We start from the raw sequence: 26,768 nt of genomic DNA on the forward strand, positions 1-26,768 counted from the left end.
GGGTGAGTTTTAACATCAAGTACATTTTTTCTTTTTAAATTTCATTCAAAATATCTAAAATCCACCAAAGCCACCATTACCAAAGATATATCTCTAACATTATACATTTATTTACTTCCTGATTTGTATTCGATAATTAGATAACTTATGTATATTGCAATATGCTACACCTTCTTTATGTTAAATTTCAATTCGTCATTTCTCTTTGTATATATAGATGTATATCTTTATAATAATTGGAAATCTATGTATTGATGTATTGCTGATTTATACGACATACATGTACAGTTATGAATGTTTTTGTTTATGTTATCATTGTAGGCCGATATATTTTAAAACAAAATATTCATGCCATATGAATGAAGTTTGTTAATAAATTCAAATTCAAAATTCATGTACGGAACCGTACATCATGTATAATTATAGGTCCATGATCATACCATGGAGGTAGACCAGAAACATAACATAACAAAAGTGTCAAACAATACACTGTAAACGCACCCTCACACACACAGTGGACCTATATGTTCAGCACACACACACACACACTGGACGACGGCGCCCCTGTCCAGCCTATCTATACCCTATGCCCACGGCCACGGCCACACGATCGATAGTACGCGTGCAAGAAGCTTGATTTCGCAATCAATCGCACGTGTGTTTTGTTTGTACACAAAGCTGACGCTGGGCACGTGTGTAATTGTATCACACTGCGCTGCTTAATAATTGCATCCCGAAATCTAAACTGTTCACTCGTAAATCTAAGTACTTTTCATTCAGCACACATTTGCAATGTGGACTAAATTTAAACGAAGAAAAATATACGATGGCGACGAAGCGCGACATCTTTTCGAAGCTCTCTATTTTACAGAAGAGGAAAATGCTGCAACAAGTGAAGAGGCCACCAGTTTACGGGCCGGAGTACGGCTTAGGCGGGGACGACTCCCAGGCCAGGCACAGTCTGATTATTGAGTCGAGTTTTGGCGATTTGACATCAGCTACGGGTTTGAAGATTGCAACAAGCAACGACGTTGTTCGAGCAGATCCCGTTGGCGAAGAGAGAGGTAAGGCGCGCCTATTATTATTAAAGGCTAAGCCTAAGCCTTCGCCTAAGCCTAATTAAGTTACTTAACCTAGCCTAAGCCTTAGCTTAGCCTTTAATATAGGCTTTATTTTTAGTTTATTTAGTACTACTTTACTGGGGATATACTACTAGACTAAACTAAAGTCTAGACCTTCTTTAGGCTATCCTCGAGTCTTGTCTAGGCTACATGCATGCGTCATTGTAATTTGTACATGTATGAATTGTAGCATAGAGCAATTGCTTTGGTCTCTGTTAAATTGGTTGTTCCGCCACCAAAGACTTTAGTGTTGGCTCGATCCACCTACCAATTACAGAGAAATTAAAAAAAATATTTAGTAACTCCTTGAGACAGACGGCACCCAGCTGTCTCGATCTACAATGTAGATGTAGCATGACTAGACCAAAAGATTTCGGTCTCTGTTATGTTGGTTGTTCCGCTGAACTCCGTTGGCTCCACTCACCAAATACAGTCAGAGACCGAAGTTGTAGGTCGATATGTACAGCCTACAGGGACTCAATGGCCATATGTTTATGTATTAAGTTCAGCTAGATCCCAACCTGGAAAGTGGGAGTTGCGCGACAGCCGAAGTAAGTCACTGTTATCCCCCCTTTTAAGTTTCTTTTTCCGGTTTTGGTGCATTTCAGACCAAAATGGAATAATAATCTTTATTTTGGTACAGTTCATTTTATATATTTTTATGAAATAAAGACAAAAATCAATGAGCCCCATCGGGGGAATTTTGCATTGTTAACCCCCTAATGGTGGTTGCACGATAGCGAGCCGTCTGTGTACGAGGAGAAATAAGATGAAAATAAAATTGTTAAAAAACTCCTCGAAACAGACGGCTGCCAGCTGTCTATAGCATGACTAGCTTATCTTCTCTCGTTCTTAGAAACAAATGCTTGATAATAACACTAAAAAATCGATAGATAAATCTGAAGTGAACAAACGAGAAGTCTAAATACTTGTTATTTTTGGTGTAGGGTGCATAGGGAACTCTTTCAATTTTTTATTTCAAAAGTGATATTTTAAAGAATGAAAAAAATTGTCATGCAATTGATCTACATAGGATTTGAACAGAGAGAGGGCCTAAACTATACTGATTAAAAATTTCATCAAGGTTGGACGAGGAATAACAAAAATTGTGATATAATATTATCAAGCTTTTCAGTATATTTTCATTTTTATAAACGGAGTTTTATACCGGTGAAACAGTTTTAGGCCTAGAGGGATCTATTTACTCTATGTTTTAATTCTATGACTATGTGTGTCGTAATGAATAAAATAGATTTGTGCAATGGAAAAGTCAAGCAATCAATGTAAAATTAGCAAATTTATCAAATAACATTCAAACAATTTTTTTAGATTATATCCGACCTTTACACCACAACCATTTTTGGGGCATGTAATCTAATAATGATATGAAATGGGGTCTAAAGACATTCCCATTTGGGGAGATAAACCAAGCTGAAGATAAGCTTTACATGCTTTTCCTTTGTTTATCATATTTTAAAAGTTACACATTACATGTACAGGTTTTAATTACCTACCACATGCATGCAAAAGTGACTACATGGTTAGAATAACATTTACTACATCCCAGGTAAATGAGGTCATTATCGCCCTATATTAACTGGAATGAACCTATATAGCCTGAATATTTGCATACTTTTATAAAATATACAGGTAAGCATAGTATTAAAAGAAAGAAGGTTAGCCTAGGTCCTACCTACATTGTATGATGTAATTATCATTCTAATTTTCCTTTCTTAAGTCTGGATTTTTTTAATCTTTTGCCAGGTGGAACTTGAAGTGTTCAGTGAAAGCAGTGTTGTTCAAAGAGAGAAGGTACATCCATGTACACTACGAGATGAACTCCAAGCAAGTGAAGTTGAGCTTCAAGCAGGTATATTGAATATGTTTTGAGTAATGTTTACAAATTCATATTCATATAAGATTGCCTCATGAAATGTGGCATCAAGGGCAAGCAAACTCAAACAAAAATTGATTTTAAAAAGATGGGGGGGGGGTGATATTAGGTAGGCCTAATGTTGACATGTTGGAGATATTATTGTTTTTATGGAAGCAATTCAATTGTTTTTATAAGGACTTAAGTGAAGTTGAAGGATTTAGATGATTTCTTTTCTCCTTTAAGCTTTTATTAAACAAAAGGTGCTGATGCAATTATTTGCATATTCTAGAGCCCTCTCTGATTTATTTTCTTTATGATGTTCCACCTCTTTAAAATTCTGCTAACATTTATTGTTGGACTTATCTCTAAATGAATGATGGGTGAAAGGTTTGATCTAAAATGATTGAATTTGTTGTTTTATTTTTTGTTCTTTAAACATGCCTACAGGTGGCTACTCCACAGAAGTAGATTTCCCTTTCAGAAAGTCAGATTGTTAGATTTCTGAAGTCGATATAACTTTAATTCACCAGGTGAGTCTTTAAAAACTTTGTCTTGAAGATCGATACAAAGTACATTTGCGTATACATGCAGTCTATAGTTTGCATAATATATGTGTATGAATTGATATCTCATTTTGGGAGCCTGCCAATTTCCTGAAGACTCTTGTAAACATGAGTTTCTCCCATTGGTACCCACCACTAGCTTCAGGGAAAAGCAGGGAAAAAATTAGTTCATATTTTATCTTTCGCCGGATTTTTTTTGAAAAAATTAAAAATTATATATTTAAAGGAAAGGTTATTGTATAAGGATTCAGAATAACAATATTTCCATTTGCACTGTGACCTATATGGCCGTCATCTAGGATTTTTCAAAATGGCCGCCAAAAACAAAGTTTTCAACTATATCTCAGCTTCTGAGTAACCTAGAATCATGATTTTGACACCAAATTCACCTTTTATGAGGTCAAGAAATCTATTCGTATAAAAATAATCAACTTTATTCAAGAAAGAAAATCATTTTCATGATATTTTCTGTCTTTTTCTACGTATTTCCAGACTAGAATTCACATTAAAGTCCAAATTAAAAACAAACACTTCACATTGGTTAAGATTTCAAGTTGATATCCTGGCCGACAAGGCCAAAGTTCATTTACCCTAAGTGACCTATGACCTAATCATGTGACCTAACACTCGATAAATGATTAGTATTACACACTGGTTTATCATTTCCCTTACTGAAGGTATGTTCAGATCACTTAATTTGCAACACTTCATTTGGCTTTTAATGGGAGTTTGAGTCTGGAAATACGTAGAAAAAGACAAGAAATAAAAAAAAGAATTTTTTTTTTTGAATGAAATTGATTATTTTTATAGGCCTACCATGGATTCCTTGACCTATTAAAGAAACTGTGGTTTCGGTGCCGAAATCATGATTCTATTTTATTTAGAAGCTGCGATATTGTTGAAAACACAGTTTTTGGTGGCCATTTTCTAAAAAACCAAGATGGCGGCCATATAGGTATCGGTGCAAATGGAAACATTGCTATTCTGATTCCTTATACAATAACCTGTCCAAAAATGTATAATTTTCATTTCCTAAAAAAAATTGGTCAAAATTGCATAGTGAAACTGACTATATACAGTAAAAAAAATGCAACTTGGGAATTTGAAACTGTGCTCCTTGCTATCCTCTAGGCTTGTTCATGTGTGGAGTGTGGAGTTTGGATGATTTTTGAATGACAAGGAGAACTCAGATTAGGTACTAGGGGGCCGCTGAGTTTTCATCGCTCAGCAATAACTTTTGGGGCGACTTCCAGATTTTATGTCACCCCTGAAAGCATGATTTTAGGTGATTATGAGGGTGACTTAAAGCATTTCCCGGGTGAATTGGCCGCCGCCCCCGTGTATTTTTTCCCTGGGCCAGTGAATTGGTCTTCTTATTTTGGATATAGAAGTACAGTATTATTTAGAAGGGAAAAAATATTGACGCTTGTATTAACTGTTGATATTATTATTGAGACTAAGTGTTTTATAGCATTTGATTTTTTTATAGATAAAAATTTTGCCGGTGCAGGAACACCCTTAGCACCACACAGTTGCGTACCGTGGGTCACCAGCAAAAATTTTGAGTCACTTTATAATGAGCGCGCTTCGTGTCCTCAGTTGGCAGGTATATTGACCTAATACAGACATTTTAAGGACAGTGCCGTATGTTTCTCACAGATCAAATGATGCGAGCGCGAAGCGCGAGCTGAAAATTTTTGATATTCAGATCTACAGTAGAAAGGGATATTATAAGCAAATTTTTGTTATGTTACGTACCTGTCTCACCATATTACGTACATTACGTAGATATCTCACCATATTCATCTAATGCGAGTGCCAAATGCTTGCTGATTTTGTTAGAATTATATCTAAACACAGGAAGCACTTGTAGTCATTATAACCATGATTAACATACGCTTCTCACTATTGCAAGCGCGAAGCGCGAGCTGAAAATTTAGGAAATTCAGACCTGAAGAGGGGCATTCTAAGGCTTGTTTGTAGGAATGCACTAAGACCATACGTATTTCACTAATCAAATGATGCGAGTGCGAAGCGCGAGCTGAAAATTTTTGATATTCAAATCAGAAAAAGGGACATCTTAAGGAATATTTTTAAAGAATCCATTAAGAGTATACATATCTTACCATACTGGCCTTACTTACACTAACTTCCCTTTGTGTCTGCCTACTCCTTTTTTTTCATCCCCTTCACTAACCTGATTGGTCTTCTCTACTCACTAATGCCCCTTTTGTCTCCTTGTTTCTAGTGTTGCTGTAGCTTGTTTGTGGTCTATATTATGGTTGTTCCACTTTATATGTTTGTCATTTTGCCTCCGACGAAGATTCTGCTAGGATCGAAAGCTTAGGCCCCTTTTTGACTTTCTAATATCTTACCATAGTCAACTAATGTGAATGCCAAGCACTTGCTGATTTGGTTAGAATTACATCTAAACACATGAAGCACTTTTTGTAGTCATTGTAATCATGATTATCACATGCATCTCACTAATCAAATATTGCGAGCACGAACAGAAAATAAAGGAAATTCAGACCTGAAGAGGGGCATTCTAAGGCTTGTTTGTAGGAATTCACTAAGACCATATGTATTTCACTAACTAAATGATGCGAGTGCGAAGCGCGAGCTGAATTTTTTTTATATTCAAATCAGAAAAAGGGACATTTTAAGGACTGATTTTAGGAATTCATGAAGAGCAGATATCTCACCAATCCTTTAATGCGAACGTAAGCACGGACAGGAAACAGTCAGACCGCAGGTCCCTATGCTAATGAGCAAAAAGGCCAGATTCATCCAAATCATCTCGTGGCTGAATCCTCCTCCTTGCAAAATCTCGTGATTCGTGAGATTGTCTTTCTCTAAGAATTTACCTGTTTTAATCTCAAGTTAAATGAAATATTATTGCACTATCAGATAGAGTAAAAGTTACTCTTACTATTGGTCATTTATTTTGTATACAATATTTTGTTAAATAAGTAAATTTCTGGCCCGAAAATGTGCCTCAAAACTGAATTTTCTTCCCCTGTTTTCTTTTGCAAATTGTGCAAAACTTTTTATTTTGAGCCTCAATAATATCTCTATCACCATAAAGCTGAATATCTGTACTTTCTCACAATGCCACTCTTGATATGCGGCACCTTTTAAAGTGATCATTTCACTTTGTTCTGATTTAAAAAATTCTCCATTTGGTTCCTGAAAATGGGCTAAACATTAGGCTTATAGTGTAAAAATACCATCCCAAAAGTTTCAAAGTATTACATTTACAGGATCAATTTTAAAACCTTGGAGATGTAAACCAAAGTTTGAAATAATTGGGAGTTGGTTTCAATGACTATGTGTATACAGGGAATCTGTGCACCACAACACATTAATTCTAGATGAACACAGCATGACCTACATACAGTGTGTACAAGGTATACACTGAATGTACAGTGCAGCTAATAGTGTGTGTATAGGAGATACACACAACAGAAGGCAGTCGAAATAGCCAACGGACTTTTTGAATTGGAGAAAACTGGTCATAAGCTGAACCCGTCTACTAGACGGTTCTCAAAATCAGGCTAATAAAAGTGCTACTTGTATCTAAATTAGAGTTTTTCATCCTATATTGTGGCCTGTTTCAGGGTTTTTGAGGACAAATACAGGCACTCATACTCACGTTTCAACTCAGTTTGAGAATTTTTTAAATCAGCTGCTCACAAAGTTAAACGATCCCTTTAATCGGGTCAAGATCACACTTTTCCCACCAAGGTACAAGACGAGATTTCTGAAATTTTGTACTTGCATGAAATCCAAAGTTCTGATTGGCTGGATAAGGATCACAGAACTGCAGGCGCGGGGTATTTGAGGAGATTACCACATGGGAAGTGCGACCTTCCCACGAACCCAGGCACTGGGACCGTTGGAATTTGCCATTGTGTGGTCTCTTTGACCAATCAGAGTGCAGTATTCTTGTTTTCAAACTGCTTTATGTACTTGGCAAATGAAAAGTGTGATCTTGACCCGATTAAACCAATTCTTATTTTAAAACCTATATCATTTCAAAGCATATATATTCAGCTTTATCATGATATAAAAATCATTTGGGCTCAAACAAAAATAAAGTGTGAAAATAGCAGCTTTTGTCAGGTGAAAATATTTATTTTGTAGCATATTTTAGATCAAAATTGTAACCTATATTACAAAATCTTTGAATAAATCAAAACACATGACCTGAAAGAATGATTCTTCCTCTTTACAATGGTACCAAATTCATGAAATTCGATGCACAATTAGAGCAGCAATGACCGAATGAAAAGAGGTGTTTTGGTCCGCATCAAGCTCATTAAATATGCAAAACATCTCAAGTCATGAATATCACTTGGATGAAAGAAGCCACTTTCTTCGGACCTGCAGTCTGACTGGGAAATGTTTTATATTAAGACCTTAAAATGGGCCGATCACTTTTAGAAGTCATGAAAAAGAAGCATATGTCACTACATAAAATGATAATAGCTCGAAGTGCGAGGAAATGTATTTGGTGTATATTAACTTGATTTGACAACGTCATGTCTCTCAAATATACTTGAAAACTATAGTATTCCGAAAAAATATTTGATCTATTATATCTCGTTAAACAGACAATGCAAGCACCAGGAACAATGAAGACATGAGCCCTGAGCAAATCATGTTTTATAAAGTTATGAAAAAAGTGTTTTTATGCAAAAACGTGATTATGTGTACAAAGTCAATGCAAATTGACATACATAAATGTATGATTATTTTTACTTTGGTTGGTTAAGATAGATTTATTTTATGTTATTTATTTTCGCAAAAGGATTTCCGACAAAGTCCATCGAAAAAAAACAATAAAAACAAAGGTTTGAAAAAACAAAGAAATACATAAGAATAAAAAAAACAATAAGATACATAATAAATTGATTATTTTTCTTCAATTTTGTTTAGATTATTGGTAGAAATGTAAAAAATTAGAATTCTACTAGCTTTATAAATTGAGTTAAAGGCAAGAACATACACAAAAACGCCTAATTAGGGCAAACTTCATACGTTTATTTGCATAATTAATTAATTAAAAAAATGTAAGCAATTTCGGAAAATTTTACTATACGGTCTTGTAGTTTACATCCGGCTCTATGCACATGCAAATTTATGCGGCAATTGCGCAATCAACCGCCGAGATCTGAGGGGGGAGGTCAAATCGACCCCCCCCATTAATCAAACTCATTAAATATGCTAATTTATGTGCATTTTTTTCAAAATTCACAAAAAATGCTTCTTTATTTATTGACCGATTTTGATTTTTTGCTTCCACCTGGTAGAGCTTTATGAAGTTCACCAAACTTCTACACAGAATTTTGAAATTTTGACTAGAATTTTTTTTATGCTAATTCAAGCGAAATTTTTTAATGCATATTTTTCAAAATTCACATAAAATGCTTCTTTATTTGTTGACTGATTTGATTTTTTTTCTTCTTCCATCTGGTATAGCTTCATGAGGTTCACCAAACTTCTACATAGAATTTTGAAATTTTGACTAGAAAATCTTTTATTCTAATTTATGCGAAATGTTTGCTAATTTATGCAAAATTTATTCATAAATCACAGAAAATGCCTCTTCATTTGTTGACCGATTTTGATTTTGTTTTCTTCCATCTGGTTGAGCTGCATGAGGTTCACAAACTTCAACACATAATTTTGACTAGAAAATTACTTATGCTAATTTATGCAAAATGTATTAATAATCACAAATAAAGCTTTATTAGTTGGTCAATTTTGATTTTTTTCCTCCATCTGGTGGAGCTACATGAGGGTCACCAAACTTCCACACAGAATTTTTAAATGTTGACTAGAAAATTATGCTAATTTGTGATATTTATGCGAAATTTATCAATAAATCACAAAAAATGCTTATTTCTCCTTCATTTTCCAATTTCAATTTTGTTTGCTTTATATGATAGCTCTAGGTGGGGGATACAAAATTAGAAACTCATTAAATATGCTGCATGTATTTCATGCATATTTTTGAAAACTCACAATAAATGCTTCTTATTTATTTGTTAACCGTTTTTGATTTTTTTTTGTTCCATCTGAGAGCTACATGGGGTTCACCAATGTTTTACACAGAATTAAGAAATTTTGACTAGAAATTTTTTTTTTTTCATAAATCACAAAAAAGCTCTCATTTATTCATCAATTTCAATTCTGTTTCCTCAATTTATGTCACCAATATAATTCACTACATTGTCAACTGGGCTGAAATTAAAAATTGTGTTCAATTTCTTTGTGAGTTGCCGGATGAGCTCCACATCATTGATGTGCTAGTATTGTATTAATTTACCTTTTTAAAGTCAATGATTAAGCCCATCAGTAGCTGAAGTAACCTTATTTTATGATTTGGCCCGATAACTTGTAATGTAACTACATGTACTACTACTTCTAGCATCATTAGTGTATGAAAAGTAGGAATGGAAATATTTCTTTTTTTTCTTAAAGTGAATAGTCTTGTGTATCATGTGACAGAAACTCAGATTCATTAAAGGGATGGTCCGGGCTGAAAGTATTTATTGCTTAATAAATAGAGTAGAATTCACTGAGCAAAATGCCAAAAATTTCATCAAAATCGGATAACAAATAACAAAGTTATTGAATTTTAAAGTTTAGCAATATTTTGCGAAAACAGTCATCATGAATATTCATTAGATGGGCTGATGATTTCACATCCCCACTTGTTCTTTTGTATTTTATTATATGAAATTAGGTTTATTCAATTTTTTTCCTCCAATAACTAGAAAAATTGGATTGACAACCTGATTTAGTGCATTAGATATTTATTGCTGCAACTTATTTCATTATAAGGGAGACATATTATTCACACAAGTATGAAATAATGAAAAAAATATGATTTTATGTAATAACATAAGAAAACGGAAAGTGGAGATGTGACATCATCAGCCCAGCTAATGAATATTCATGACGACTGTTTTCACAAAATATTACTAAACTTTAAACTCAAATAACTTTATTATTTGTTATCCGATTTTGATGAAATTTTTGGCATTTTGCCCAGTGAATTCTACTCTATGTATTAAGATATAAATATTTTCAGCTCGGACCATCCCTTTAAGTTGTATGTGGTATTAAAGAATGACCATGTGCCATCCATTGACCACCCATTAACAAAATGGATGTACCAAACAAACCCATATTGATGTTCTGAAAGTATTATTTAGACTGGGATTTTTTGTCTCTAAATTATTTTGGAATTTGTTCTTCCTAAAATGCAAAACAAGAGTATTTTCCTAATTTTGAATTCCAGTAAATTTAAAACTTGATAAAACCTTTCATTGATACTTCTCTGCAATCAAGACAGGAAGTGCCTAATTACTGTGTCAAAGTAGTTCTAGGCTGATTTGAATGAGTTCTAATCCTCTTTTTGTCACCTTGTACAATAGTGTGAGGGTAAGTGTGCTTCAATAGACTTGCCAAATTTAATCCCTCTTTTGTCAAAAGTAAACATCTGTGGGAGTCAAAGTTCTTCTCTTGGTAATGAGGGTTATAACATCCAGTGGCGTAGCTAGGATTTTTTTCCTGGGGGGGTCCTTGCTTTTTCAGGGGGGGGGGGGGGAACATTGTTTTCTGTGTGTGTGTGTATATACTATGTCACAAGGGCAGATCCGACTGGGGGTGGAGCCCGAAATTATCTTCACCTATATTTTCCCCGATCAGTCACTTCTATAAAACAACCTAAATAGGAAATAATCTCATAAGCCCTATATAAAAAAGTGCGAGCACGAAGCGCGAGTGATTTTTTTTATCTTTTATTTATTTTGTCCTGAAAATTGAACATTCTGGGCACAGTTTAATCATGAACAAGATGTGTATGTAACAAGATAATTACTGCAAACGCGAATGAGCAGAAATTTTTAATAAATGTTCTGGCATGATCGGAAACAGACCTGTTAAGGACTGTTTACAGCTACCCACGAATTCGGTACATATATCAATAATGGGAGCGTGAAGCGGGAGCTAAAACTTCATTTCGACCTAAATAATTGACATTCTAAGCACTTTTTGTAATCATAAATGGGATAGGTACATGTATGTAACTAAACAATTTGGAAGAAAATTAAGATTTTAGACCTAAAAGTGGGACACTCTATTCATATTTTGTATATTATGAATAGGATATGGTTAATTGGGTATCATTGATAATTATTGATATTCTGATCTGAAACTGGATAAGCATATTTTAAATAAAGAACATGCAGGCTATCTCAATAAACACGCGTGCGCATATTTTAGATTTAGAACTAGAATCTTGGCATTCTGAATACATTTTTATAATCATGAAGATCAATAATGCAAGCGTGAGCTGAAAACATTTGATATTACGATCTGAAGAGGGTCAATTTAAAAAACTATTTCAAGTACTGTGTAGGAAAATTGTGAAGTGGATGTGGATCACACTTTATAATGAAAGATTTGTTTATCTAACATGCGTAATGACAACGTGGAAGTTTTTGTTTTTAAGGCTTGACAACTAGAAATAAAAAAATAGGCCTACGTTTTGACAGTCACATCTGAAAATTGATATTTTGAGAACTTTATGGAATACACGAAGACAAGGAACTTGGCAATCAAATAATGCGACCACGCAGCGTGAGCTTAAAATGTTGATAATTATGTAGACCATATTAACGGACATTTTACAGAGTGTATTAAATTTGTAAATGAAAAAAAAATAATGAAAGCTCGATGTCCGAGATGAAATATGTTTTGTATATTGACTTCAAAACTTGACATTTTAAGCTCCATATCAGCCTATTGAGCAAGATATGAATCTCATCGAACAGGAAATTCGAGCGTGAAGCGCGAGCGAACAATTTTTTCAGGGGGGGCAGCCGGGGGGGGGGGGGGGGGCACGTAGCTACGCCACTGTTAACATCCAATACTCATGCATGAATTATATATCATTATGAAGCTAAGATTCCCCTATTTCTGTTGGCATATTCAACTGAAAATCAATTTCTGGTGACTTCTGTGGGGTATGTAGCAATGTCAAAATCAATATTTCCCCAAATATTACCATTTCACTAAGCTACATAAATTTAAAGAGAGTTTAAGGATATTACTTAATTTCATACACTTATTTGTATGATTAAGTTACATTTCTCCATTTTATAGCACCTTCCAGAATACCAGGGGTGCTGCCTACGGAGAATAATAAATGAATCACCCCAAGGCAAATCTAGCACCTCTGCTTCCCAGGGCCATGGCATCACCTAATGTTTTGTTGTTCAGTAGAAAAAATGCTCTTTGAGAGGTTTGAAGGCAAGCGGGTTAAGATCAGTGCAAATACAAATGGAAATCTATCCTGAAACTGTTTAAGGCAAGTTTTTAGAATGCTTAGTTAATAGGTTACCAAAACCTTGTTGATATCATGGATCTCTGAATGAATGATTAAGCCCACCAAACCATACAGTAGATCTGAAACTTAGGCAATAATTTTGTTAGACTTCTTGCAACAGTTCTGAGATCTACTGAAGTATTAATAAGTCATTTTAATTTGTATTCTATCTATTCAAGATCAACCCTCCCGAGGAAGAAAACGTCTGATGGTTTATTTTGCTGACAGAGAGACAGAGTCTGACTCCTCTCATTGCTCTGAAGCTGTATCACGTACGTGTAGAAGGAACTTCAGCAAAAGTAAGCTATTTTTAAGTTAAAATTTTACATAATGATAATTTTATGTTACATTTTGCACTTTGTTTTACCTGTACAAATGTAACTTGTAAGATAATGATGATAATAGCAGGGCCCGCTGGGAGATCAGGTTTTAGAACTGCATGAGTGGATACCCTAGTTATTAAATGAGCTACTATGGGCTAAGGAACGAATGAGAGCATTTGTCGTTTGATAAATCAATTGGAATCTTAATTTGTAACTGTCAATCTAGATCTAACTGATTAGACTGACAAGAGTAATCTTGATTTGGTAGTCATTGCATTTTCATATGTCTGTTGTCACAACATTTGGGAAATTAATTTGAAGCTATTTCCATGTCACAATATCACAATTAAAGGTCATTTCAGGTTAACTCGCATTAAACAGGGGGAGGCTGGGAGGGGGTCCCCAACAAATTTTTTCACTATGCAGCTGCGCGAATATATTTTTTTTCCGCGCTGCTCCCTGACTTTTACTTTTAAATATTGCACATCTTTTGAAACCAAATTTGTGATGCCTGGGTATGCGGTTGAGAAATAACACAACATTTTTTAAAGCAATTGCTCCAAAATGTGATTCTGTATACAATGCAAACTCTGTTTCTCAACCAAAAATCATAAATGTATGCACATTTTATTTTTGTTTATGTTTTGTGCTATTATTGATTGCGAAAGGGTCAGGGTTGGCTGATTTAAATCACGTTGATTTAAATCATGATTTAAATCACTTCCATTGAAACGTGTACAAATGATAGAAATTTTTTTTATTTGTGGCTAATTTATTTTTAATCAAAATTGAAAGATTTTATCAACTTTATATCATCAAAACATGAATAAATACTTCATATCTACTCTCCAAACAATTGAAATCATGTCATTAAAAATCAGGATAATATTGCATTATAGCCTATAAAGTGGTGAACACTCGCCCCCTACTCCACTTGCACTATGATTTTAAAAAAATCATTGATTTTAAATAACTTACATTGAAACATGTACAAATGATTGACATGTGGCAGTAATATTTTTTTTTACTCAAAACAGAAAGATTTTATCAACGTTATATCATCAAAACAAAATCCTTCATATCTACTCAAAACAATTGAAATCATATGTTTAAGACAGGTTGATCTTGCAATGTACATGTAGCCTATATCGGTTAACACTTTATATGCAGCTGTACACCCACAGCAATAATGGTACTCCAGAACAAACAAAATATGTTTAAAAAAAGGAATTCAAAGAGTAAAAACTGAATTTATACTATCATAGGCCTGAATTTAGCCAAGGCCTGTTCATACTTTCTGTACAATTGTGCTCATTCAGCAGGTACACTGAGAAAGGGTCAATAATGCACAGAAAATTGAGTGCAATAATACACAAAATCTGCATAGTCCCTGGTTTTATCCCATTAGTATAACATTTTATTACATGTATTTAAAGCTGTAGAACCAGGTGTTCTTATTCCTAGCAAAACTGCTAAGAACTGCCAAATTAATATTTCAGGTTTATTGTACTAGAAACCTCCCACTTCCTCGATTGTACGAAAATAAATAATTAAAATATACTTGCAACTTTTTCCCAGTAACTCACAGCTTTGCAAACAATGCTTTGAACAGTAAAAAAGTTCAAATTGTGGCTCAAATAACAAAGGATGTTTAACAAATAAAATAAATTGTAGTTTTTTTTAACACATTATTTTCTGTTCTTGGCATGAAAATCGAGAATTTTTCTCTTTGGAGAATGTGAGTTTCTGAGTCATGGAATTCTTCCAAAGAAACTGATCCTCGTTTCATGTTTGAATAGGAATACGGTACTAACTTTGCTGTACCAAGACCCAAACCATTCAGTAGGAGCTAAATACCTTATACGAGAGGATGCAGAAAACAGCCTCGTCATCATGACTTTCAATACGGTACTCAATATAAATTCTATTTTGACTGGAGTTTATTATCATGAAATAGAATAGAACTTAATGATAATTTTAGTTTCAAAATGTATGATTTTGATTATGACTTCAGTGTAAGGGTTATATTTTTGGTGTTTCCACTCTGTTTGAGAAATTTTTGTAAAAAAAAAAAAAATCAAATAAATCTGATTTAGATAAAAAAAAATCTGATTTAAATAAAATAAATCTGATTTTTTAAATCTAAAACAAATTCTTAAAAAATCGCCAACCCTGGAAACAAATTCCAACAAATTTCATGTAAAATAATGATGATTTGAATAAAAGAAAGACATACATACACTATATAAAAAAATAAAAGGCATACAATTTAATTATGTTTTGGCATTTTTTTTGGGGGGGGATATTTGTTAGAAATGAAGAATTTGATATTTTCACCAAAAATTAATATTGCACTATTTACATGTACATAAAGTGAGAGTAAACTAAAAGGCAAAAACCTTAAAGATTTACGGAAAATGTCATACTTATTTGCACAATTAATTACTAGTAATAAAAAAAAATAAAAAAAAAAATTAAAAAAAGCTTAACTATACAACTGTCTCGTGGTTTACATATGGCTCGAGGTGCATGCAAATTTCTGTGGTGATCTTGCAATCAGCGGCCAAGATCTGAAGGGGGGGGGTCATTCGACCCGACCCCCCCAGTAATTCATGGTCTGAAATAACGTAGTTAAATTAGGGTTAAGAGATTATTGTCTCACCTGCATAGCAGAGTGAGACTATAGGTGCCGCTTTTTCCGACGTCGGCGTCAATACCAAATCTTAACCGAAGGCTAAGTTTTTTAAATGACAGCATAACTTAAAAAGTATATGGACCTAGTTCATGAAACTTGGCCAAAAGGTGAATTAAGTATTACTGAACATCCTGGTACATTCATGCCCTGATGTTTTTGTTTTTGATGACTTTACAGAGCGAAATGCAGCCTGTCTGGAATTAGCGGCAATACTGAGGATGAAATGCTGCAGAAGTTATTGTCTTCATAAGATATCAAGAATAGATGCAAGCAAGGCCCACAGAAGATTTCAGAACAATACTCTAGCAGATCAGAGGCTATGGATTTTGCAGTACCTTATTGAACATCACAACTTTGTAAACATGGGTGGAGACTCATCCTTGGGATTACTAGGACCCGCTTATGGAAGATGGAGTCAGGATTAGCAGGTAAATGGTTCAAGAGGTATCCTTTAACATGACTAGTACCATTCTTGTAAAATTAAATCATGATACATACTTTAAACTTTCTTTTTTTTTCACTTAATTTATTTATAAGGGATTATAGTTTTACATGTTGTCTCTTAGGATCTGGTTCTGCTATAATCATTGGTGCAGGAGCTAAACCCAACACGCTTATAAAGGACAATTCTTTGGTTCACTTGATAGTCACAGATGTCTTTTCCCAAACATTACAATTATTCAAGCACAAATTCCATGTGAAAATGGGTCTCTGTGCTTATTTAGGAGATGGGGAAGGGGAGTCTGCTTGTTTTAATCTCAAACAAGTCTTTAACATATTGTTATATGTGCATGCTGGAGAGAAAGATACATGTAATGAAGAGGAGTGCTGATATGATAAGACAACTGCAGGAAGCTTGATTGTAGGGATAGAGTAAAGAAAGTCAAAATCCTCCTTACAATGAAAGGTGCGTTAATATCAAATTTTTTCGACGAATACTGGTCTAAAAAATGGACTTAAAAGCATTAAAATTGGACATACAAGACCTTGGATATCAAAATTTAGTACACCCAAAATTTCACCAGCAGAAATGTGGTTATCACCTATTTCTTTACTCAGTCTTTCCATTGCTTGGCTTGGAATTTAGAACGTGGATAATTCACCCAAATAGAATTTCAAAGGGTAAAAAAATACCAAGTACATGTACAAGGGTTACCAAGTTCAAATCAATTTTCAAAAATATTACATTGCTAATTAATTATGCCAATGTATTATGCTAATTTATGCATAAAAAAACCTTTCCTCTATCTAAATAAGGCCCTTTTGCTAAAAATAATTCAATATCGCAATTATTATTTTTATATATATCATTATTTCTAGAATTCTGATAGATTTTTTTGTTTTTTATTGATTTTTTTGATGGAAATCATTGTTACTCTGACCATAGACAACATGATATTTATTATGTTTAATCAGTGAAAGGAGAAAAGGTAATACATTTATGAACTTGGGCTAAAAACACTATTTGCATCGTATTTGAACAAAAATTCATGTTTTGGGGCAGTTTGGGGTCTGTATGCACTAACAAAATATTGGGTAATTTTGGAACCATGTATTCAGGGGTCGCAAGTTTATTCTCAAAAGTTGTGTGAGACTTTAAAATGAAAATTTAGTCAATGGCGCAGTCAGACAATTTCGCACGGCAGATATATCACAAAAAATGTTGAGGGGAAATCTGAATCAGGGTTAATGTGGAGCGTTGTGGCCCAGTGGATTAGTCTTCGGACTTTGAAACAGAGGGTCGTGGGTTCGAATCCCAGCCATGGCGTAATTTCCTTCAGCAAGAAACTGATCCACAATGTGCTGCACTCAACCCAGGTGAGGTAAATGGGTACCGGTAGGAAGTAATTCCTTAAAAAGCTGTGTGCGCTATGAACGCCTAGCTTAGCCGGGTAATATAGGAGCGCCTTGAGCACCTAACAAGGTGGATATGTGCGCAATATAAATACCCTATATTATTATTATTATTATTAATTATAAAACCAGAGATTTTGCATTTTATTGAAAATTTTATTGAAATAACTTCCTATTTCTATCACATTTCATGAAGCTGTTTTGAAACCAAGTAGATTTGATATACTTGACTATGTATTCCCGAACATAAACACAGGTCTTTAGGTGATCTACAATAATATAGCATACTTTGCTGGCTTTAGCAGTGCAGCTGCTACAATGGTATAGCACCCAACTATGATGATGTTAACTACTATTCCTTGAAAAATTTAGAAAATATACATTGTGTAATTCTCTCTTTATTTGTTCATTCCAGGTGAACCGGTTTTCGAAATGCGACATATGCACCAAACTGAAATCTTGCCTAGAGATGACAACTGGCAGAGAAGAGAGACAAACTTTACTGCAAGAAAGAGAGTCACACCTTTTCCAGCAAAAGTAAGTTTCAATGAAATATTTGATAGTGTATATGTACATGTATTTAGATTTAATTCTCACAGCCTTCCAGGATAAGTATAATTTATATGTCATGGATGTCAGCCCGGAAGACTAGCCTCCACAATTATCAATCTTTATTCACTTGCCATCTTTCTTCCCTCTTCTTTTGTTTAAATGTGGTATTTTCAAAGTATATGCAGAGATACAATGTTGAGGGCTTGAGGCAATTTAAATTCACATTTCAGTGGTACGCGAGAGTTGCAGGGGCAGGGATAAGAACACTCAACACCACATGTAATCCTGGATGTCCATCATGTAATCTAACAGAATGTATTCTAGAATTTGCAATTACTTCCTATTTTTATCAGAAATTTCATGAAGCTTTTTTATTTTACTAAGTAGAGACAACCGCGTAGCCAGGATTTCATTTTGGAGGGGGCGGTAAATGCATGCGAAGCGTGCCAACACTCACAGAGCGCGCAAAGCGCGCTCCCTAGGGGGTGGGTGCAGGGAGGGGGAGTTTCCCCCTCCCGTGCGAAGCTTTCGGTGTTTCTTAAATTAAAATGAAAAGGAGCCGTCTCTCTTGTCTCTAGTACCTATATCAGCTCCAATTAAGTTGACTATATTTTGATTTTGAACCTTGTTTTTAAAAGTGATTGTGAACGCACAAAAAGGGATAAAATGGAGAAAATTACAATAATATTTACCCAGTGCGAAGCGTGAAAGCTAAAGCGTTTTATCAAGTTTTTTCTAAAGAAAAGGGTCCCGAGATAAGGGTATTCCCTAAGTTATACTGAATGCTTCCCTTGGAAAGATCAGATATGATTACAAACAATTTAGCGGCAGTGCATATCTTTAACTCGCAAAACAAGAAGGGTATATGCCGGGAGGAGAGCAATAAAACTCTGAAATTTCAAGGGGCGGACGTTTCATCAAATGCAGATATCTCTACCCCATCGGCTCTAATTCAATCGATTTTCTAAGATTATTGAACTTCATTACAAGGAAAATAGTGTGCAAAAAGTTGCAACTTCTGTGATTTATTGAAATTATGTAAAAAAGGATGATGTATAATTTATTTGATTTATCCTGAATCGCTTAATTTTGAATGATAAAGAAACTTAAGTGTCATTCAAAATTTCAAACTGAGGGCGCAAAACAGGACAGGAGATGAATGTGCAGGGAAATTTTAATAGAATTTGATTTAAAAAATATTGTACTTTTTTTTATTAAATACAAATTTTATACCTTCCTCTTTTAAAATTAGGATCCTGTTTGCCCCCAAATTCTGGTTGTTTAGTAATGAGCTGAAAAGCAGGAGAAGTTGCCTATATATGGAGGTGACGGCAGAAATTGATATAAAGATTTTACCCGCCCGGAGTCGACCCAACCAGAAGTTGCGCGATCAATTTGAAAATATATATATACTTCGGTCTAACCTTACTCTTATTCCATGCCCTAATGTATACATTTAACTTTAACTGGCAAGAAACACATAGCTGAGGTCGAAAAACAGGGTTAGAGAAAGGGTTAGGGAAACAAAGGAGAACTGCAATATTGTAATTTAACTGCATGCAGCGCGGAAACAAAATTCATATAAATTTAGAGCAAGAGTGAAGAAGTTTCTGTTTTGAGAAAAAAATAAAGAATAAAAAGAAAAACCCACAAAGCTACCTTTCTTCCCTTTCCTCCATTCGCTTTTCCTTTTCTCCTCTTTTTTTTTTTTTTTTTTTTCTTTTTGGGGACGTTTGGGTGGGGGGGGGGGGGGCGACCGCCCCCCCCCCCCCTGGCTACACGCCTGAGTAGAGAATGATTATCTTCGTTTCTAATTTCGAAAACAAATACAGTTTGGAAGCAACATTGCATAGAGAACCATGTGATCTATGTATTAGTATTGTGCAGGATAAACGGAAAAAAGTCATACAGTCACAGTGAAAGCAACTTTCCTTTCTTTCCAGTCATTGTTGTAGCTAGAAAATTGGTACTGTAAACAGCGAAGGGTATATTAATAGGCAAAGAGTAATTAGCTAAAAATTGATATTGAATTTTTTTTTTCTGATGTCTGTTTTTTAATTTATTGTGTTTTCAACTTTTTGTTTTGCATTTTCGATGGACATCATCTGCAACTGTATTCAGAATATAAAGAAAATATTATCACTTGATTTTAATCAGTAAATGTAGAAATGGTGATATATTTATGAATTTGGCATTACATCACAATTTGCATTGGATCTGTAGAGGAAATCTTGTTTTGGAGCAGTTTTGGGCCTGATGCACACTTTACAAATGTGTACTGACTGAGGGGTCGCAAATTTGGTTTCAAAAGTTTTTGCGAGACTTCAAAGAAAGTCTTAGAATGAGTCAGCACCAGCTTTTCATGTTACAGATATGATGTAAAATTGTCTGGGAAAGTCCCCCCCCCCTTTTAGGATTAAGTTTTTGCATTTTCCATACACAAAAAGTGTACATTCTTATTCCATGAATTTTAGAAAAACAAATAGTTATCAAGTATCACTGAAAATATGGCATGAATTTCAGGACAATATTTTTCTCAATATTGGGCTATTCTTTTACAATGTTCCATTTAATTATGTTTATTATCTTAACCCTATTTCGCCTGGGCTAATTTAGAATGGCATAGCCCGGGGAGACGTACCTGTTGTTTTTGCTTTCCCCCTTCAAACCTCGGATGTTCATTCCGCTTGATCGTGAAAAAAATTTGCATGCACACACCCAAGACGTAATCTCCACAATTCGATTGTCAATTGTACTAAACTTAATTCAAATTTATGTTTAATCAATTGAATATGTTACCGTAATTTATACATTAAATCATAAGTTGGCTGTGAATCTTTAAAAATACCCCCAAAACTGCTAGATTTTGATCTTGGCAGTCTAGACAGGATTATTATGAAATGTTTTAAAAATGGCAATTTTTAAAACTTATGTTTTTCATTGTTTTTCGTTGGAAATCATCGGCAAATTTTTTCAGTCATAACTAACATGAATTCTATTGCTTTTAATCAGTAAAAATAAAAATCATGATACATTTATGAATTTTAGCTGCATGCAGAATTTGCATTTGATTTGTACATGAAATCCCATTTTTAAGCAAATTTTGTTCTTACATGCACTTAATGTTTACGTAACATCGGAATTTGGTCTTAAAAGTTGCATGAGGCTTAATAAAGGAAATAAGTCATGAAATGTCGCAGCACAATATTTTCTTGTTACAGATTTATCATGAAAGATGTTGAGAGGGCAAAAACAGCCCCCCCCTGGGTGGATAGGGTTAAGCTCTGAACAGATATTTAATTTATCATTTCGCAGAACAATGTGTATCCCGGGAAAGTGCTTTAAAATAATCTACCATAATTTTATTTGTTATATTCTTTTTCTTATCATTTTCAATGCAGGTAAAGGTAGGATTTTTAATGAAGGGCCACGCACACGAGGACATTGACCAGCTATTCACCCGGGTTTCAACATGCATAACACGGCAAAACATACCAACACTTTCATCTCTGCTTCATCATATCCCACTCTCTTATCGAAAACCAAATACCACATCGGAAAGACTCAACGCAGTCTACAATGTGAGAGACTGGCTCAAACCTTGCCTGAACAAGATGTCACTGCACAGCTTTCCACATCAATTTAGAATCACAAAACACAATGGAAAAGCTGTGAACATTACACACCAAGAAGTGGAGCAACAGCAGTGCATGGCAGGCTACAACTGGATGGGATAACATCATCACACATCACCCTCCAGGCCAACCATCCATTGTCCCTAAAGTACATGATGCTATTACACTTACCAACCTCCAACGGGATATGCCAAAGTATGCCCCCTACTTTAGTATTGAAGAAAGACAGGAATGGGAGAATCTGCTAGCTAGCATGGAGGAAGGTGGTAAGTACAGTAGATCATCTTCATGTCTTTGTATTGGCTTTGTTTGTAAGAGGGAGGGCAAGGTTGCTGAAATGGCCGATAAATTTTTTAATTTGATGTGGCTTCCATTATAAACTTCAATAGTCCTAGGTATATGAGGAAGTAATTTTCCGCATTAATTTTGTTGACAGGTGTTGCAAAAGCTTTTAAAAAAATATTGATGGACAAAATTTACAAAGAAGAAGAATTTCCTGTGGAAATAATAAAAAGTTTGTCACTCAATACTGGCATCTCCTTTATACGTACACCCTTCAAATTAAAAGTATTAAAAGAAGGAAAGCATTTATTTATTCACATGTCTAAACAGGTTCATAGGATCAGAGATATAATGACTGTTTTGCATCTTAGTCCTGTTGTATGAAAATAGTAATTATTATATCCTACATAAATTAAATCCTGTATGCTGATTGGTTTAAATAGCATCATGTGACCAAACATATTCTCATTATTTTGCGGTGATGTCGAAAATGAAAGCCCACGGAAGAAAATGTGCTATTCCGTTATCACTGACGTCACTTGCAAGCACTAATACGCGCACTGAGCACGTAGCTAAGCACTTCAGGAAAAGCAGGTCAGTCACTGAGTCAGCGGGGCTGGTTTGGTTCAGATTTTTTAAAAAAAGGATGTACAAGAACTAGATTATCAAGATCTATTGCTCTAACTTATTAAAGTAGGATATAAAACCAATATACCAGGCCATTATTTGGAAAACTATAGAGGGAATTATTCATCCTCGGTTGTACTGGCAAAATCAGCCTGGTATATTTTTATACTATAATAAGGTATAATTAATATCAATAGGGGATAAGGGTCGGAACTTCCAATCATTTATGCAAGCACTTATAGTTTGAAATTTGGGTTGGATTTATCTTACCACTTGTGCATATACTTCTTTTCATTCTATTGGGGATTTTTTTTAGGAATAGAAGACTCTGGTAAATGGCCACTGGTGGATATATTGATGGATAAAGAGTCTCAGAATACACCACAAAGACATCTTGATCCAACTTCGGAATTCTCAAATGATGAACAGCAACCTATTCAAGCGGTAAGTAAATGTGTAAAAGTAGCAAAATTAATCCTGCCAGTACCCGCTTTCCTCACTTGGGTTGATTGCAGCACAATGTGGTTCAATTTCTTGCTGAAGAAAGTTAACCCATAGCTGGGATTCCAAACACTCAGAGTTAATCACTTGTGCCCCATAATATGTGTATGTGCACTATAACACTGTTAACTTGTATTGCCTTTGTAATAAATATTTAGATTTTTCTCATTGCAATATTTCAGGTCCATCTAGGTACTAAGCAGAAAAGGCCTCAACAGCTAGTATTAAAACTGGGAGATATGGTTGCAGTCTACTTAGAAGAGTTCAGTAATGAGTGGCCGCGAGTGAGCAAAGTGTTGGAAATGACTTGAGACAGTGTGAAGCTGCATTGGTACTCAGGATCAGAAACGTCCACGTGGATATCACCTACCACATCAGTTCAAGGACAGAAGGGTCAGCCGTACACAGGAGAAGTCTCTCTTCAAGAAGTCATTTCTTTCCCCTACAGTCTCACTAAAACAAACAAATTACCATAGGATATCCAGTGTTACTTGAAGGAAAAACGTGAAGAATACTTTGCATATTAGGTCTGTATGAACATACACTGTATTCATACCAATTTGGAATGAGTTTGTTTGTCCAGGACTCAAAAGCTGTATGTCTATATGGAAGCCACTTGAATTATGTATTTTTGTGATATTACAATGTACCTATATGTTTCCACATTGGATATGGTGCCCGGGGGGGCCACTTACATTGACGAGTGGATACCATGCGCGACCAAAAAAACATGAAAAAAGGATGTCTTATTCAAGATTGGGCATGTTATGTACGTAACAAGGGTGTCAAAAACACAAAAATAATGGAAAAAGGGTATCTATTTCGCTAGGAAAGTTACGTGTTTAGGGTCAAATTTGCGGGAATGATGAAACAAAATTAAAATGTTTTATAAAGGATGTCCTCTTTGCCCCAACACTACGTGTTTAGAGTCCGATTTGCGCGAGGTGTGGAAGGTGGGGCCGTGCACCAAATGGTGTGTAAAGGTAAAACCGACGACCAACGGACCCGTGACATAACATATCGCTGTACTTGTTTAGGGGTTCATTTCAGGGAATACTTGCCAAGAGTGTTGATTTGTTACCAATACTTGTTAAGGGTAGGGTTTCAGATGCCAATACTTGTTAAGGGGTGCATTTTCAGAATATGGAAAATACTTGTTTAGGGTGCTTTTCGAGACCCCATGGTCGCGCATGGTATCCACTCGTTAACGGAAGTGGCCCCCCTGGGATATGGTGATAATTTCCAGGGTTTATCTTCACATAATTTTGATCACCTACATGTATCTACATTTAGAAGAGATAAATGCACAATGATTGATAGAGAGTTGGTACCTGAAGTAGGTAATGAATTGAGTTCCACTGCCAATGGAAAGTTTACCCTCTCAGTGCTCAAGAGGTAAGCTCCTTACCATGGAACTCATTATGCAACATTTGATTCGGTCAGTTTATGAAGTGAAGTAAGAATTTAGAAAAATGGGGGTCGGATGTACAAAAAGGCTTATCATTTTATGGAATTTCCCCAAGGTTAAGTTTTTGTCTCGCCTGCATAGCAGAGTGAGACTATAGGCGCCGCTTTTTCGACGGCGGCGGCGTCGTCAACATTGAAATCTTAACCAAGGTTAAGTTTTTGAAATGTCATCATAACTTAGAAAGTATATGGGCCTAGTTCATGAAACTTGAACAAGGGTAATCAAGTATGACGAAACATCCTGCTTGAGTTTCAGGTCACATGACCAAGGTCAAAGTTCAATTAGGGTCAATGAACTTATACCATGTTGGGGGAATCAATATCGAAATTTTAACCAAGGTCCAGTTTTTGAAATGTTGTCATAACTTTGAAAGTATATGGACCTAGTTCATAAAACTTAGACATAAGGGTAATAGTGTATCACTAAAGATCCTGCTTGAGTTTCAGGTCACAGGATTAAGGTCAAAGGTCACTTAGGGTCAATCTATGGCCATGTTGGGGTTATTTGAGGAATTATCATCATAACTTTAAAACTTTATGGATCTAGTTCATGAAACTTGGACATAAGAGCAACCATGTATCCCTGAATATCATGTGTGAGTTTCAGGTCACATGACTAAGGTCAAAGGTCACTTAGGGTCAACGAACTTTGGCCATATTGGGGGTATAGGAGGAATTGTCATCATCCTAAGAATACTGGGGGGGGGGCTGAATTGATTCAGCCCCCCCCCCTCGACATTTTTCGCGATAAATCCGTCGCTCGAAATTTTTTGACCGCGTCGTTCACTGACTTTTTACTTTCAAGTCTTGCGCAACTTTTGAGACCAAAATTGTGACCCCCGGGTACGCGGTTCCGAAATTACGCAACATTTCGTAAGTGCATGCAGTCCCAAAATTACTCAAAAACGTGAATTTGTGTGCAAATCCAATGCAAATAATGTTTTAAGCCAAAATTCATAAAATGTATCATTATTTTTCCTTTTACTGCTTAAAATCAATTAATTTTATCTTATGGTCAAAATAAAGTCCCCGACAATTTCCATTGAAAAAACAATAAAAACCAAAAAGTCAAAAAACAAAGAAATACATAAGAAATTTAGAAAACAATAGAATACATAAGAAAATAAATGTGATGTTGAAATTTTTGAAAAATAAATTTGATCAGATGCCTATCTTGAGTCTGTGAAACAAAAATTTGAATTTTAGGGGCATTATTTTATTAATTAGAGCAAACTTATGATTTTATGCATAAATTAGCATAATTAATGAGCAATGAGATTTTTCGCAAAATTTGATATTATAGTTTTGTAGATAATGCCATGGGTAATGGGCGTGCCAATTTTCGTCGCGATCGACGGCCGAGATCATAAGGAGGGGCTGAATCAGTGAACTTAGACCATGTTGGGGGAATGAATATCGAAATCTTAACCTCGAGTATATATATTTATTTATTTCTTCTGTTTTTCATTGATGTTGATCTAGTTGATATAATGGTGTAGCTTTGAAATTAAGATAAATTTATCCTCGTGTAGCCTTGAAATTAAGATAAATTTATCCTTGTGTAGCTTTGAAATTAGGATAAATTTATCCTCGTGTAGCTTTGAAATTAAGATAAATTTATCCTCATGTATTCTTGAAATTAGGATGAATTTATCCTCATGAAGCCTTGAAATTAAGATAAATTTATCCTCGTGTAGCCATGAAATTAAGATAAATTTATCCTCGTGTAGCCTTGAAATTAGGATAAATTTATCCTCGTGTAGCTTTGAAATTAAGATAAATTTATCCTCGTGTATTCTTGAAATTATGATGAATTTATCCTCATGAAGCCTTGAAATTAAGATAAATTTATCCTCGTGTAGCCATGAA

General features: G+C 34.8%; 1 pseudogene; it reads left to right on the plus strand.

Moving 5' to 3' along the window:
• Positions 1-667: 667 nt before the first annotated feature.
• On the plus strand, positions 668-26,547 carry LOC129279139 (uncharacterized; annotated as a pseudogene).
• The last annotated feature ends 221 nt before the right edge of the window (positions 26,548-26,768 follow it).

This window comes from Lytechinus pictus, chromosome 1 (genome assembly GCF_037042905.1).
Source record: "Lytechinus pictus isolate F3 Inbred chromosome 1, Lp3.0, whole genome shotgun sequence".
NCBI lineage: Eukaryota > Metazoa > Echinodermata > Echinoidea > Temnopleuroida > Toxopneustidae > Lytechinus > Lytechinus pictus.